Source organism: Papio anubis, chromosome 4 (genome assembly GCF_008728515.1).
Source record: "Papio anubis isolate 15944 chromosome 4, Panubis1.0, whole genome shotgun sequence".
NCBI classification, from domain to species: Eukaryota; Metazoa; Chordata; class Mammalia; order Primates; family Cercopithecidae; genus Papio; species Papio anubis.
This window is the reverse complement of record NC_044979.1, coordinates 150360316-150376309: the sequence shown is the minus strand read 5'-3', so window position 1 is coordinate 150376309 and position 15994 is coordinate 150360316. Positions and strand designations below refer to the sequence as shown.

General features: G+C 37.9%; 1 long non-coding RNA gene across 1 annotated transcript; it reads right to left on the bottom strand.

Annotated features, from left to right (window-relative positions):
* Positions 1–5215: 5215 nt before the first annotated feature.
* On the bottom strand, positions 5216–10148 carry LOC103882700. Its single transcript, XR_644632.4, has 3 exons — positions 10073–10148; positions 7822–8076; positions 5216–5643 (listed from the first exon to the last, which is right to left on the bottom strand). It is a non-coding gene; the product is annotated as an uncharacterized LOC103882700 (long non-coding RNA).
* Between the last annotated feature and the right edge of the window lie 5846 nt (positions 10149–15994).

Genomic DNA, 15994 nt, shown 5'->3' with positions numbered 1-15994 from the left:
TAGGGGTCAAGAGCTCTCTAGTTTTAGCTAATTTTTATTAATTTCTCTGTCCCCACTCCACCACCAACATTCTTTTTTTAAATTCACCAAACTACATTGCACTCTTACTGTGAGCCAAGCCCGAAACTAGGTGCTAGAAATGCAAAAATAAATGTCAAGTTCTCTGCCTTAAAAGAAATTCACAGATAGGACTATAAAACAGGCAATTCAAAAACAGTTTGATAAGGCTTACAACCAAGATTGGCCAAGTTCAAAACTAAATTTTAGTGGATCAGAGAGAATTTCTTGAAAGAATTAAAACATAAACTAAACTTAACGGATAAGTGGTTAGCTTAGACAATGCAGGGGTAGAAGAGATGAAAATGTTGGGAATGAGAGAGAAAGGAGACTTCAGGTACCACAGTGTGGAAGTCTGAAGGAACATGATGGCCTCAGGTAATGATAATTGGTTTAGTGTGGTGGGGACTTTAGGCATTTGTATGTTAGCCCCTATTTCTATTATCAGTATGAATCAGTTTCCCAAATGAGAGACCTACCTTTGCATATGCCTTAGTATTACAGCCTCAGACATGGCTTTGAAATATAATTCCTCTCTCTGTCCTCACTATCACTGCCTTAGGTCTCCCCTGGACTATTGTGTCTTCTACCTGGAAGTCAAGCCTTCATGCTGTCTTCTCTCCATTCCAACCTCCACGGGAAGAAGAGATAATATCATTTTCTAGCTGTATATAAAAAAAAGTACCAGGAATTTTTTGTTGACTGCAGGTATATTTAAAACCCTTTATCTTGTCATACAAGTCTCAATCTAACTGAGCCGAGCTTACCTTACCAAGCTACATTCTTGCCACTCCCACATCGTACAGGTCATTCTGTAACCCATCACATATTTTTAGAATTCTACTTTGAGGTCTTCCCTGAGACTTGAACGTACAATTTTTCTTCTCTTTTTAGACAAATACGTACTCATCCATCAGGATCCAGCTCAAATGCAATTTTGCTATGAATCTCTCCGTGGCTTTACTGATGAAATTAGTCAGTCTATCATTTCTCTTCTCTTAGTACATTGTAAATAATTCTATTAAACATCTTATATTATGTGGCGATTATGTTTTCATGTCTATAAACACATTGCAAGGTCTAAGCATATCCATTTTGTGACTCATGGTGCCAAACTCTAGATACTGTAGTGAGTTGAATGACGGCCCCCAAAAAGATATGTCCATGTCCTGATCTTGGGAACCTGTGAATGTTACCTTATTTGAAGAAACGGTCTTTGTAGCTGTAATTAAATGAAGGATTTTTTTAGATAAGGAGATCATCCTGGATTATCCATACAGGCCCTAAATCCAATGACAAGTGCTTTTATAAAGGTGAGACGGTGAGATATTTGACACAGAACAGGAGGAGCCAACGTGACCCTGGAGGGGTCATTAGAATATGGTCCCAGCCAAGGAATGCCAGCAGCTACCAGAATCTGAAAGAGGCAAAAATTGGATTTTCTGCTAGAGCCTCCAGAGGAAGTGTGGCCCTGGCAATACCTTGATTTGAGATTTCTTACCACCAGAACTGTAAAAGAATAAATTTCTGCAAATTTAAGCCATGCAGTTTGTAGTAATTTATTGCAGAAGTTACAGGACACTAATAGAGAGACCAAAAGGTGGTGACTATCACTCTTATTGTCATTAATATAATACAAATTCACCAGGATATAAAATGTATACATTGCATTTCAGGTTCCTTTTTATGCCATAAATATAAATAACAAGATTCACCTATATCGTTCATTCATTAATTTATTCACATATAAGTATTTATGGTTTGAGCCTTTTCTATGTGCTAAGTACTATGCTTAGGACCTTAAATATATTATCTACTTGAATATTCACAGCAACATTCTTAGGGAGAAATAATTATTACAGCTTTGCAGATGACTTGAAAGAGACTCTAAGTTTTAAGTATTTTGTTCAGTCATGAGGAAGTGACTGAGGCAAAATTAAAACCAGATTTTTCTGAACCTAAAGTCTATACCCTTAACCCTGATGATCCACAACCATATGATTTTAAAACATGCAGCCAAAATTAGGTATGTGACAACATAAACAGTATTTGTTTTAGTGATTCTTCTTTTGCCAAAGTCCAAAGTTACATGTCAATCAAAAACATATTCTTAAACATTCTCATATTGGATAAAACAAATAGACTTCATTTCACTGTTTTTATTAATGGAACTAAGTTGCATAGTCCCATTCCAATGATAAATATTATTTATCTAAAACTTCAAGCTTAGAATTTAAAAATAATATAGGATTTCACTCTAATAGTTTCTACTAGTGAAACAAGAGAGTTCCCTGACGCCCTTCACAGGATGTGCGACAGGAGTGTGGCTTGTGCGTTCAGCTGCTATGTGCTCAAACCCCTTACAGAAGGGGGAGCATGGAGATGAGCAGGTGCAGGAGCTTGGACAAGCACTTTGGGACTCCAATCCCACAGTAGCATCTAGGGTGGGTGCCTCCAACTCCTGAAGCCCAAGTTGGCATGGCATGTGTTACAGTGCACTCCTTTAGCTTTGCCATCTGCAGATGCCTTAAGTGTTAACCAGCTCAGTGCCCTCTTGGTACTCAGGTCCTTGTCTGGTGTTCAGGAAGAATCAGGTCACACATGGACTTGAAAGATGAATGCAGGGGTTTTACTGAGTGGTGGAGGTGGCTTTCAGTGGGATGGATGGGGAGCTGGAAAGGGGATGGAGTGGGAAGATGATCTTCTGGAGTTTGGCTATCCAGCAGCCGATCTCCTCTTTGACTGCCCCCAGTTAAACTCTTCTTGGCGTTTGGATGTTCCTTCTCTTCTCTCTGCTGTGCTGTTCTGCCATTCTTCTACTCTTCTGCTCGTCTCTGCCTTTTGTGCTTCTGGAACCTGGGGTCTGGGGTTTATATGAGTACAAGATGGGAGGGTGTGGTGGGCCAAAAGGCAACTTTTGGGTGCAAAACCAGGAATGCCTATTCCCACTTAGGGTCATGGGTTTTCAGAGTTGAGAGTGGGGCCTTTGCAGGGGAACTGCCTTCTTCTACACAGTATTTTCCTGTCTACTTTCCATGTCATTAGTAGCAGATACACTTGAATCAAAGTAATAATAGGATTCAACCAAGGTAGAGAGAGGAGAATTTGAGTTTTCACTCAAAAATACAACTCTGTTCTATAAGAAAATAATTTGGTCATCAACTGCCTTAATCTTTACTTGGATTACCTTAATTACATTTTGTTAATTCTACTCTAGTTTCTTCAGAGACTGACAGGCACAGTTTTGTTATCGTATTTTATTTAAGTGGATCAGGTTTGTAGACAACTTGTTTTCAGAAACATCAACAGGATTATCTTCTGTATCAAATAAAGGATGATAATCTGTTTTCAAAGCTTATAGCAGAATAGTTCTGAAAGCAGTAATGGAGTCCAGGAAGAGATGAGGTAGAGATGGCAAAAGGCCATTGATTGCCCAGAAGTTTTCTTCCAAAATCTTAGACCTTGCACAAATATACAAATACCATTAACCATAAATAATTACATTACTTTAGCCTGAGCTATATTTAAGCTAGGTCATTTGTTAGTTTGCTTATTTGTTTTAAGATCAGTGTTTCGTAAGGAAAATCATGTTTATGGTAAGACAAAAACTCAATCTACACTACTAACACAGAGCTGCAAATATCTACAAAGCCACTTCTGTCTTAGTTTTTCAGGAAATAACAGATATAAAAGAGATTATTTGTATGGCATGAGCCTCATATTTGTCAGAGCTTAGTCATGGATGTCTGCCAACTTGGTAGTGTGAAAGCGCACTGGACTGAATTGGGGGACGTAGGTGCTAATCCTCTTTCATTACTAATTGTAGGAACCTCAGATAGTCACTTTTCTCCCTGGGTTTTAGTTTTTTATTATAAAGACAATGAGTAGGGCAAGATGCCCCTAAGGTCCATTTCTAACTTTAAAAGTTTACCATTTCAATCCCAAAAGAAAGGGATTAGGTATAATATTTTTATTTTGTTTCATCCAAGATCAAATGATACCCATTTACAGTGCAACTTCTAAGAGGCTCCATTAGCTTCATATTGTTTCACAGAACTTCAGGCTTTGCCTTACATAGTTATTTTACAAAATTATGGGCTTAACATATATTTTGGAGGTTGAATTGACAAGATTTTGTGGTGATATGAATACGGAAATAAAGCAGAAAAAAAGTGTTAAAGATGAAATGCTTGTTCCTGGCATAAACCATTGGGTGGTTGCTAAAATCAGAAATACTGGAAGAAAACTAGATTGGAAGGAAAGGTCAAAAATTTCATTTTGGGCAACTCAAATCTGGGGTGCTTCTAAGAATGAAATGTATATGTAGGTAAATATTCAAGTTTGGAGTTTAGAAGAGAGGTCAGGCAGGGAGATATGAATACGGCTATGATAAAAATATGTTAATGGAAGCAGTATGAAAGCAAAAACCAGGCAAAGCAGGTAGTCATAGGGCAGGGAGCTCTTACAAGTTTCCTGTCTCTTCCCATCACCACTGAAGGAGCCTTGCTTTGCCCCAGGGATGGAGGAGGAGGATGTCTTAAGTTACTTGCCCTTGGTAGCTATGCCACAAGCAAAATGTCCTATTACATCTTTACCCCTTTTCTTTCTTCATCTAGAAGGACTTTCTTCCTTGTATTTCCAAATAAAATCCTACTAATTCTCCAAAAAACAATTTAAATGCCTTAAACCTTCCTTAATACCCCCAGATCAAAGTTGCCTTTATTTCTTCTGAGTTCAAATATTCCTTGTCCTTCTTTGTTAATCATTTTCTTTTTATAGGATTTACTATCTTTATCAGACTGTCAATCCCTTCATATCAGGAACCAAGTCCTCTCACCTTTGCTCTTAGCAAAACGTTTTAAGCAAAGACTTACTACCTACCTATTGAATTGAAACAGAATACAAATTGTTGAGGTATATTGTTGCAATACAATGTATTTTGTAGACGTGTAATGTGTATTTTTGAGATTTGTCATTATCTCCTTCCAAGTGAAATGGGAGAGTTCTCTGACCCCCCTGACGGGACATGCAACAGAGGCGTGGTTTGTGTGTTCAGCTCCCACATACTCAAACCCCTTATGGGAGGGGGAACATGCAGATGGGCAGGTGCAGGAGCCAAGGTGAGCGCTTCTGGGCTGTGGCCCCATGGTAGCTTCTAGGCGTGGGTGCCTGTGACTCTCAAAGCCCCAGTGGGTGTGTTACAGTGCTCCTTTAGCTCTGTGTATTAAGTCATCATACACAGATGACTTAAGTGTCAGCCAGCTCAGTGTCCTTTTGCTACCTAAATTCTTGTCTGGCATCCAGGAAGAATCAAGCCACATGGACAGATTGAAGGATGGTAAATGTGGGGGATTTTATTGCTGGATAGAGGTGGTTCTCAGTGTGATGAATGGGGAGCTGGAAATGGGCTGGAGTGGGAAGATGATCTTCACCAGGAGATCAGCCTTCCTGCTGCTGATGTCCTCTTGAACGCCCCCAGACAAACTCCTCTCGATGTTCAGATACTCCTTTTCTCCTCTCCTTCTCTGCCACACCATTCTGCTACTCTGCTGCTCTTCTGCCCCTCTTCTCTTCCACTCATGGAGCCTGGGATTTGGGGTTTATATGGGTACAGAATAGGGGAATGGGGCAGGCCAAAAGGCAACTTTCAGGCATGAAAACAGGAATGCCTGTTCCTATTTAGGGCCATGGGTTTCCAGGTTTGAGAGTGGGGCTTTTGCCAGGGAACTGTCCTCTTCTACCCAGTATATCCCTGCCTCCTCCCCATATGACAAGCAAATACCCTCTTGAAGTTAGGTGTCCCCATGTGACTTGTATTGGGCAACAAAATGAGAACAGAAACGGAGGTCGTCACTTCTGAGTTGAGGCATGTAGAGTGGTGTGTTTCCCCTACACTCTCTTCCCCTGCTGGGGAAGCCCCTGCAGACGTGGAGGTGCTTTACGAGCCTGGCAGCCTGCAGTGCTGAGCCTCCACATGAGGGCAGTTGCCTTGGAGAGTTGCTGGATGATGAAATTTTTGAGCTGTTTGTTCCCCAGCATAATGAAATTTATCTTGAGGTAAAAGAAAGTCAAGTTTTAAAAGAGAGAGAGAGAGAGAGAGCTGAATTCAAATCCTGGATTTGCCACTTCACAGTAATGTGACTTTTAAGAAGTTCAGTAAAATCTTATACCTCAGTTTCTTTGTAAAATGGAAGCTGCTACTCTCTCTACCTTCCACATTTAACAGAAGGTTATAGAAAATATCATAAGTATTGATCATATAACAGATGCTTAATAAATAGTATCTATCTATAATATTATATCATATATATCTTACATTTTCGCACTTTCTGGGTCACCTAGCACAATGCCAAGAATAATACCATGGCCTGGGTAAAGTTGGCAGATTAATCTGAATATTTATAATAGAATACCTATAGACTATACAATGAGAGACTTACAGAGGTACTCAAGAGACCATTTCTAAATTAACAAAGAATGCAAATGAAGTCTGGTATAAAGTTGACCCTGACCTTTAGAGAATTCAGAGGGCAGTGTGTTCTTAAATAATGAACTGTACTTGAGTAATTTCTTCAATGTGTTGGTTCCAGCCTTTCAGCATACATTGCATACCAGACCTCCCTGTTCTCACTGCCTTGTTCCTAGATGATTGTTCTGTAATTAACCTTGGACAACTCCCACCCTTCATTTTTCCTCCTCTTGTATCCTTCCTAATGTATCATTTAGCCAGTGTAGAGGTTTGGCTTGATCCAGCTTCTAAGGGTTTGATTTCTCAGACTCATTACACACTGGCAACATGCCATGATCATCAACACTAGCCATTTCTATTTAATAGAAAATTAATTATTCTACTCCATAACATTCATGGTTTTTTTTCTTTTTTACTGCTATTGCTCTGTTTGCCTAAGAAAGATTTGAGATTAAAAAAAACTCTCATTACAAAATGGTATTTTGTTCTAAATGTCTAAATAATTTAAACTCAATCATAAAGATGTAAAGGATAGTTTGGAAGATGTTTGATGTTGTCAGGGAAAGAGCATGGGCTTTAGAATGAGAGGAGAATCTGAATTTTAGCTTCTCCACTTGATAGCTCTTTATTTAGGGTAAATCTGGCTTTTTACAACCTCACTGTCTCACTTCCTTTATCTGTGAAGTTCAGATAATAATAATATTTACATCTTAGATTAGTAAGACTGGATGAAGTAATATTTAAAAATCCATGTAAAATCCATAGAAGTGCCTACTATAAAGTTAGCACTGGATGAAAATGTGGGTTCCATCACGGAAGTTACAGTTTACTTAGGAGATAAATGGAAACATTTGAAATTGAAGAAGGAGCTCTGTAAAATTGATCTTGAATGAGCATCTTTATCTGCAGAAAGGGCAATTAAGGGCTGATTTCTGTGATAAGCACTTTAGGTGCACCAGCAGGGCACAGGAGGAGGTGGCCAGTGAATGCAGGAGATGAGAATTTTAGTGCTCAGAGAACCCTAAAGAGAAATCAATGATATGATGCAGGATTTGAGATTTTATCTGAACTCAGGAGTGTAGATACAACTTGGATAGATGAAGACATTAGGTGGGAGGTAGAAAGCACAGCTGAGGTGCTATGTTATGACAATAGAATTTTTTCATATATGGAAAAGAATAAGATGATCAGCTAACTGGAGCTACGAGTTTGCCTTAGGAACCAGCATAAAAATGGGAGGGAAGGATTGCATTCATTTAGGGAGAATCTGAGATCCACAGTTACTTTCACTTTACCTTGAAGGAAATTTGGAGCCATTTTAGGGTAGTAACATGACAAAGCAGTGCTTTAGTATGATTCTCTCTGGCAGCTGTGCTTGCAAGATGATATCAGATGTAGCACACATTGGGGCAGAACGGTTTGTTAAAGAGATGATGAGAGTAATACTTATTTGGGAGATGGAGACTTGAAGTAGTGGCAAACGTGAATAGAAGATAAATGGTGACATCCACAGCCATTCTCAGGAAAACATAGGGTTTGGCAGTAGATTCCTAACAGGAAATTAAGAAGAGGTAATAATTATGAATGACCTATAGATGAGTGTTTGTGCATCAAACTCAGAAAGTCCATCCCACTCACCAAAGAATCTTTGAAAACTCCCTATTGTGGAGCATTCATTGAACTTTGCACGATGAATTAGAACAAAATTGTATGTTATTATGTTTTAAGGTGGCCTTTGTGTTGACTGGTTTATTGGGAGAGACAAAGTATCAATACCAGTCTGCTTTGCCTGGTACCTAATAGACCTATAGGCTCAAAATGAAAAGATGTGGATATCTTGTATTTTATTTGTTTACTCACTTTCACATCATGGAGCTGGAGACTCAGAAGGCAACCTAGACAAGTTCCTGCTCTGCTCTAAATGTGGTGATGACTTCTGTCGCAAGAAAGGGCTTGTTCCATCATATCAATTCTCATATAACCTGAAAATTCCTCATGCGGTTGGCTTTCACACCCTGTGCATGTCTGATCCTACTCTCTTCCTTTTATCAATGGTGGTTTATGCATGGACTCCCCCTTTGTTAGCAACAAGCTCACATTTACGTAACTCACCCCAATGGGAAATTAACATGCCACAAAGTCAGGGGAAAAATGAACTAAATTGAAAAATGTGCTAAGTGGGAACAAAATGTGTACATAAATTTGTATCTTTCAGCCCAACATTTAAAGAACTGCATCAAGAGAACAGGTCTGGAGAGATCATTTAGTCCATACAAATAACTTCAGTGAACGTAGGGGCTCTCAACCCTGACTACGTAGGAGAATTTTACAGGAACTTCTGATAGATACCAATCTCATCCCCAGAGATCCTGTTTAATTATGTATAGAGGGATACCTTGAGATCAGGACATTTTGAAATCTCCCTAGGAAACTGTAAAGTGCAACTAGGGTTGAGACATATTCTTTTGTACCCTGGCCTGGCTGCTCATTAGGATCAATTGGGGAGTCTATAAAAAAAATATGCCCAGTTTCAACTCCCAAAAGATTCTCCTGTAAGTGGTCTTGGGCAAAATCTGAGCATTGATGTATTGGAAAGTTCTCCACGTGATTCTCCTGTAGAGCCAGTTTGAGAATCTATGAGCTGAGGAGTAACTCCTAAATATCAAAATCCCCCGAAAAGGTTGTTAACACAAAAGATTGCTGGATCCCATTTCCACAAACTCTGCTTCAGTAGTTGTGGGTGGAACCAGGTAATTTACATGTCCAACAAGTTCCCAGGTTCAGTTGCTGTTGCCAGTGTGGAGACTCCATTTTGAGAAACACGGAAGTAAAACTCGTCTATATTAAAAATATCTCTGAAGTATATTAGTCTCCTTTGTAAATATCCTACAACACTTTAGCCTCACCTTAATGCATCCAATTTATTTCCTTAACAAGGTCTTAGTTATTTGAAGTTGAGATGGTCAGTGAATTCATATGAACACCACTAGTTACCAATTAATTCCTTCACTTATTATCCCTCTCTCCCCCTAAAAAGTGATTTTTTTTTCTTTTGTAATTTCAGTTCAGAAGAAATGTAAGCAAATAACTGCTAACCACTCAAAATTTGATTTTTGACTTCTAAGGGTTAAGGTCCATGGATCCACAGTAATTTTAAAAAATCATATAAACACAAAAGAGTAGGAGGCACGGATAAGACACCATTGTAGGTATCATATAATAAAACTCAAGATCACGTTGACCCATAGGTTAGAGAATGCTATCTACAAAGCACAAAGGAAAATAAATTGTCACATTTTTTTTTTTCTGTCAGTGGTTATAAATGAAAGAAGATATTTTGAGGAACAGGATTAATAAAACATTAAAATAACTAGGAAAAAAGGCTGGTAATTAAAGATGTACTGTAATTCAAACCCAGCCTGAACAATGGCTCTTCTCTTCTGATGCTGCTTCTTTTTAATTACAGAAATAACAGCTCTTCCTGGATCAGCCCTCTCCCGTCTGTCATCTCCAACAGATACAAAGCCAGCTTTAAAAAGACCAAACCTGCAAAAATCATTCATGCTCTCTGCCTCCATGTTTTTCTTTCCAACCTAGTTCCTCCAGAAAATGTAAAAGAGCAACCGAACCGTCAACTGGTACAATGACTTCTACACGTCAGACCTCGGCCACGCCACAGCCATCAGATTATTCTATCACAGCGTCTCTCAACCGTGGAATATGGTCTCCAAGGGAAACAAGCCAGAGAGGGCTCAGGAGCATTGCTATAAAGCAGAAGGCAAATGGAAATCTTTCCCCAAAGGGCACACTAGGATTGTTAGGTGAGGGCTGCTCAATCCATTAAAAGTTTAAACTGAAAAAAAAAAAAAAAAAAAGAAAAAAGAAAAATAAACCTTTTGAAAAAAAGCAACCTGTTCCAGATTTTAAGTATAAAAGAGAGTTTATTCAGGGGACCGAAATGTTGACAGTGAGTCAATCGGGAGGATATTTTCAATCAGGACTGTCTGACTGACAGCTTTCATATTATTAATGCACATACTAGGAGACATCAAAATTGAAGGGCAGGCATTGTGCTAAGTCAAACTTCTACCTAAAAATGCATTACATTTTGTCTGTAAATCAAGGTCAGTTATTAAATTAAGGTGCTCTTATCCCTAAATACTTTATTCCATCATCGTGTTTAATTAATCACAAACCCCTTACTTGGGGTTCTTTAGGAAGTGATGAGCAAAACCCATAAAAAATTAAGAGAAAAAGTGACAGATATCTTTAAAAAAACAGGGAATAAGTGCAAGGAAATTTAAGTATAAGTAAAAAAATTTGCATGATTCTTTAAATAGATGATAGATACAATAATAATAATTTTGGAGCCCTACAATTCCACAGCACATTAATCTTTTCAAATTGTTATTTTTCATCATTAAAACAATCATGTAAAACAGGTAGAGTACATCAATATTCCAATTTCACAGATGCGTACACTGAATCAAGGAAAAGTTAAGTATCTATTAAGTCATCCAGCTTACTGGAAATGGAACTGAGACTTGAAAGCATATCTTCTAAATCCCACCTCTTCTCTAAAGATGGTGTCACCTCTTCTCCAAAGATAGTGTCAGGACATAGAAAGCAGAAGTTGAACTGTATGCACTATTCTGCCTTCCATATTTATTTTTCCCAAGAAGTAATTTAAATTACTGATGTAAATGACGACTTTACATTTAAATTACTGATGTAAATGACGAGTTGATGGGTGCTGACGAGTTGATGGGTGCAGCACACCAACATGGCACAAGTATACATATGTAACAAACCTGTACGTTATGCACATGTACCCTAGAACTTAAAGTATAATAAAAAAAAAAAAAACCCACACATCAGAGATAATGCTTGTGAAACACTTTGCTAAATGCTAAATTGTGCAAATACTTTGGAAAAGAGTGGCAGTTTCTTAAAAAATTAACAAAGAATTACCATATGACCCAGCAATTCCACTCCTAGCCATGTACCCAAGAGAACTGAAAATATATGTTCATGTAAGAACTTAGAGTTAAATATTTGTAGCAGCTTTATGTAAAATATCCAGAGTGGAAACAACCGCAAAAAATGTACCTCAATGATGGATGTGTAAATAAAACATGCTGTATATATAACAATGAAATATTATTTAGCCACAAAAAGAAATGAAGTTTCTTTTTCTATTACTTGGTCATAAAGTGTTTTGTTTATTTGTTTGTTTGTTTGTTTTTGTAGCATGTACTGACCTGGAAAACCTCATGCTAAGTGAAAGAAGGCAGTTACAAAGGACCACATAGTTTTGATACCATTTATATAACATGTCTAGAACAGGCAAATCTAGAGAGATGGAAAGTAGGTTAGTGGTTGTCTAGTACTACAGTAAGCAGGGATTGGAGAGTGTTGGCTAAGGAATACAGGGTTTCTTTCTGTGGTGATTTTTTTAAAAAGTTCTAAAATTGATTGTTGTGTTGTTTGCACAATGCTGTGAATATCCTAAAAGCTATTGAGTGATACACTTTAAATGGGTGAATTGTACTGTAGGTAAATTATGTCTCAAGAAAACTGTGAAAAAAACACACAAGCATACTCTGTTTCAAGTGGTGCATAAGATCATCTCTGCATTCAAAAGAGATAAAAGAAACTCTCTTTCTTTACTTCCTTTACTTTTTCTTCTATCAGTCTTCCCAGTTTTTAGGATCAGAACTCAAGTTGTTGTGATAAGTAATTTGCAAAGTATGAAGGAGTTTGATTCACTTTGATTTGCCTGAGATCTAAATCCAGATGTAGTACTTTGATGGGCATTCTGAGTTTTCAGCATCTTACTGACAGAAAGACTGCCTGGAAGGGCATAATCCTTCTGTACAAAGGACACTGAGTATTCTTGAATCTTGTATCTATTTTTGTTTCTGCCTCTTACCTGGATTCTTGTGTTGCATCATCCACATTTAACATAACAATTCATGACTTCAACTCCAGGCCATTAGCTTAGTGGGTTTAAAAAACCCTGTAGCCAAGCATGGTGCCTTAGGCCTGTTATCTCAGCATTTCGGGAGGCTGAGGTGGGAGGATGGCTTGTGGCCAGGGGTTCAAGACCAGCCAGAGCAATGCAGTCAGATCCTGTCTCCACAAAAAATGAAAAAACTAGCCAGGCATGTCACCCGCATGCCTGCAGTCCCAACTACTCAAGAGGCTGAGGTGGGAGGATCGCTTGAGCCCAGGAAATTGAAGCTGCATGAACTATGATTATAGGATGGCATCCCAGCCTGGGCACACAGCAAAGTGCTGCTTCTAAAAATAAAATAAAATAAATAAAATAAAATAAAATAAAATAAAATAAAACAAAATAAAATATAAAAATTTAAAAATAGACATTGTAACCACTATTACTTACTTGACTTCCCATCTTTCCTTTTTCTAGTTTTTAGAGAAATGGCTCTTAGTATCTCTGCAAACCACCTACCTAATCACTAGCTTCATTTGATATAATAAAATAAAATTTACATGAAATCATTCCCATAGTAACTATCTACACAATTAGATACAATAGTTCTCTAATTTTAAGAGGTAACTGCTCTCTTTTCAGGTGCAAAGTTAACCTAAAACAGAGCACAATGTATTTTTTAAAAAATACATTAGTCAAATCTAAGCAGGCATGTTAAACAATAAAAGGAGGTGATTTCATCACATGCACAAAGCTGAAAACTTTTTTCTCACTTAATTGTTTAAAGACTGTGAACTTTTTGATGGAAAGATGTGTTTTTTAATTCATTTTTATGCCCTTAAATATCTTGAATATCTTGAATATTTCCTACCATATAATGGGTGCTTAATGTGAATGAATGGATAAACAAATGAGTGAATGAAAGTCTGAATTAGCCACATCTGTTTTTAACAGACTGGAATCAAAGAGCCCTGGACCCGAGACATGATTTTTTCAATTCCTTTTTTGGTACACACGTGCAATTTGATATCGGTTAGACTTAGTTTTCTCATCAGCTACATGGGGTTGCTAATGTGTTGTGAGCATAAATAACGGTGTGAACTCAGAAAATCTGAGACAGGTTACAGTTAATTTAGAAAGTTTACTTTGCCACGGTTGATGACGTGCCTATGACACAGGCTTGGGAAATCCTGACCATACGTGCCCAAGGTGGTTGGGGCACAGCCTGATTTTATACATTTTAGGGAGACATGAGACATCAATCAATGTATGTAAGAAGTGCATTGGTTCGGTCTGGAAAGGCGGGACAACTTGAAGCAAAGGCAGGAAGACTGGAAGTGGGGAGGGAGCTTCCAGGTCACAGATGAGAGACACAGAAGAATAGGTTGCATTCTTTTGACTTTCTGATTAGCCTTTCCAAAGGAGGCAATCAGATATGCATCCATGTCAGTGAGCAGAGGGATAACTCTGAATAGAATGGGAGGCAGGTTTGCCCTAAGCAGTTTCCAGTTTGAGTTTTCCTTAGTGATTTCAGGGGCCCAAGATATTTTCCTTTCACAACAGCATACAGTTCCAGAAAAGCAGGTAGCATTGAAAACATGTAGACTATTAGCTTATAGGCATTACTTTATGTAATAATCAGGTGGGTCACAGAAAAAGTCAGAACTTATAGATAAACAGGAGAAGAAAGAGGAAAAGAGGATGAAACCCAAGCAAATTTACTAGCTGAATATGATTGTGATCAGCCTGATGATTTTGAAGAACTATGAGGAAAAAATCCCAAATTTGTTGCAAATCATCATTATGGTTTGTTGCAAATCATGTCCTCCACTCCGTGAAGCAGACATTTTTCTTACTGTCCTGAAAACTTTGATGGTGGGGACTTGTAAAGAAATAAATTATGACTTAAAGAAAGGTCAAGAATAATCTATTCCAGCTGCGGCTTGAGGAAGCTAATTTGAATTTAAAAGAAAGCAAAAATCCTTTTTATTTCCCTCCTTTCACTCAAGATTTTTAATATTGTGGACTTCTAACAGATATAATTTCATGGCATTAATAGAGGACTCAAAAGGAATACTCAAATGGTAGAAAATCTACCAATAGTTTGGAGAAGAATCCCTGATACATTTATTGAAAAAGTAAATTATGTATGGTAGCTGTCAGGCCCAGACAAAGGTTGTTCTTGTTAAATATAGTGAACTCCAAGTTTCTCTTCAAAGAATCAGTATGTCAGTATGTTCAGCTCTCTTATTCTCTGTTCTCCATTTTAAACTGTGACTTCCTGGTTCTCTTTGCCCCCTTGCCTCTAGTTTCTGTAAACAACTTTCCCACCAGTTCTAATCAATAGTTCAGATCTGTTCCCCTGGTCACCTGCTTTGACCTGAGTCACCCCTGGTCACCTGCTCCATCCCGACTCATCCTGAGTCATCTGTTCTGTAACCGTCCTTCCTGCCAAACTACTCGCCCCACCACTCCAACTCATACCCCTGCTGTCTTAAAAATAGCCAATCAGAATTAGCTTAGACTGTGTGGTCCAATCCTAGCCAATAGGGGAATGACACAACAGTAGGGGCTACCTGTGTCAGGAATAAAATCCCCTTTGTCTCCGTTGTTCAGGTGTGCTCTTGGCATTGCTCCATCCATGAGATGCACCCTTCTATGGAAGTAAAAAATTGCCTTGCTGAGAAAATTTATATTTGAGTGTTATTCTTTTATTTTTGTGGCACCAAAAAATTTGCTTCTAACATTCTTCTCCCAACATGGCACCCAAACCCTGCCCTGCTCTGCTGCCTCATTCAACCTCTTCCCATTGTGGTCACTTATGATTTTTGGCATGTAGTTTCATTGTTCTGTCTAATAGTCCTCCAGAGTTCACTGAAATCCTGCTACCTGGGAGTGTATCCTTGGCTAGCAAGTATTGGAGAAGGCGTGGTCTCATTCCCTGCAAGACCCTAAAATCTGCTGTAGAAAATTCATCCTTCTTTCTACCACTCATTATTTCTTATAATCTTATTTTATCACTGAAGCTTTGGGAATTTAGTAGAGTGCTCTCTTAACCTCAAATTGTTGCTACTTTTCAGCTATTTTGGTGAGATAAAACTTTTCAGTTATATAATAGCTGATTTTCCTAAAATTTTTTCTTGACACGGAAAGAATTTTATTAAAGATTATATGAAATAAACATATTTGACAAGCTCCCAACTACTCTGGTCAGATAAGATTTCTTTTGGGTTTATATTGTTTAAAACTTCTGCAAATGTTCAGAATACTTCTTTTTAAAAGAGTTTTGTGAAAGATAGGTTATTTTGCAAAGTAATACTACTAAAAGATGTGAGAATAAAACTATTTATTCTACAAAAAATACTCACATTTTAATGTGAGATTAGACTTGGCAAAGTCCATTTTATTGATTTCTTATGATGAGATAAATTTTCAAATATTTACTATATATTATGCTATTTGCAAGTTATTCTTAGATATTCAAGTTATTCTAAGAATAACTTGATTCTATA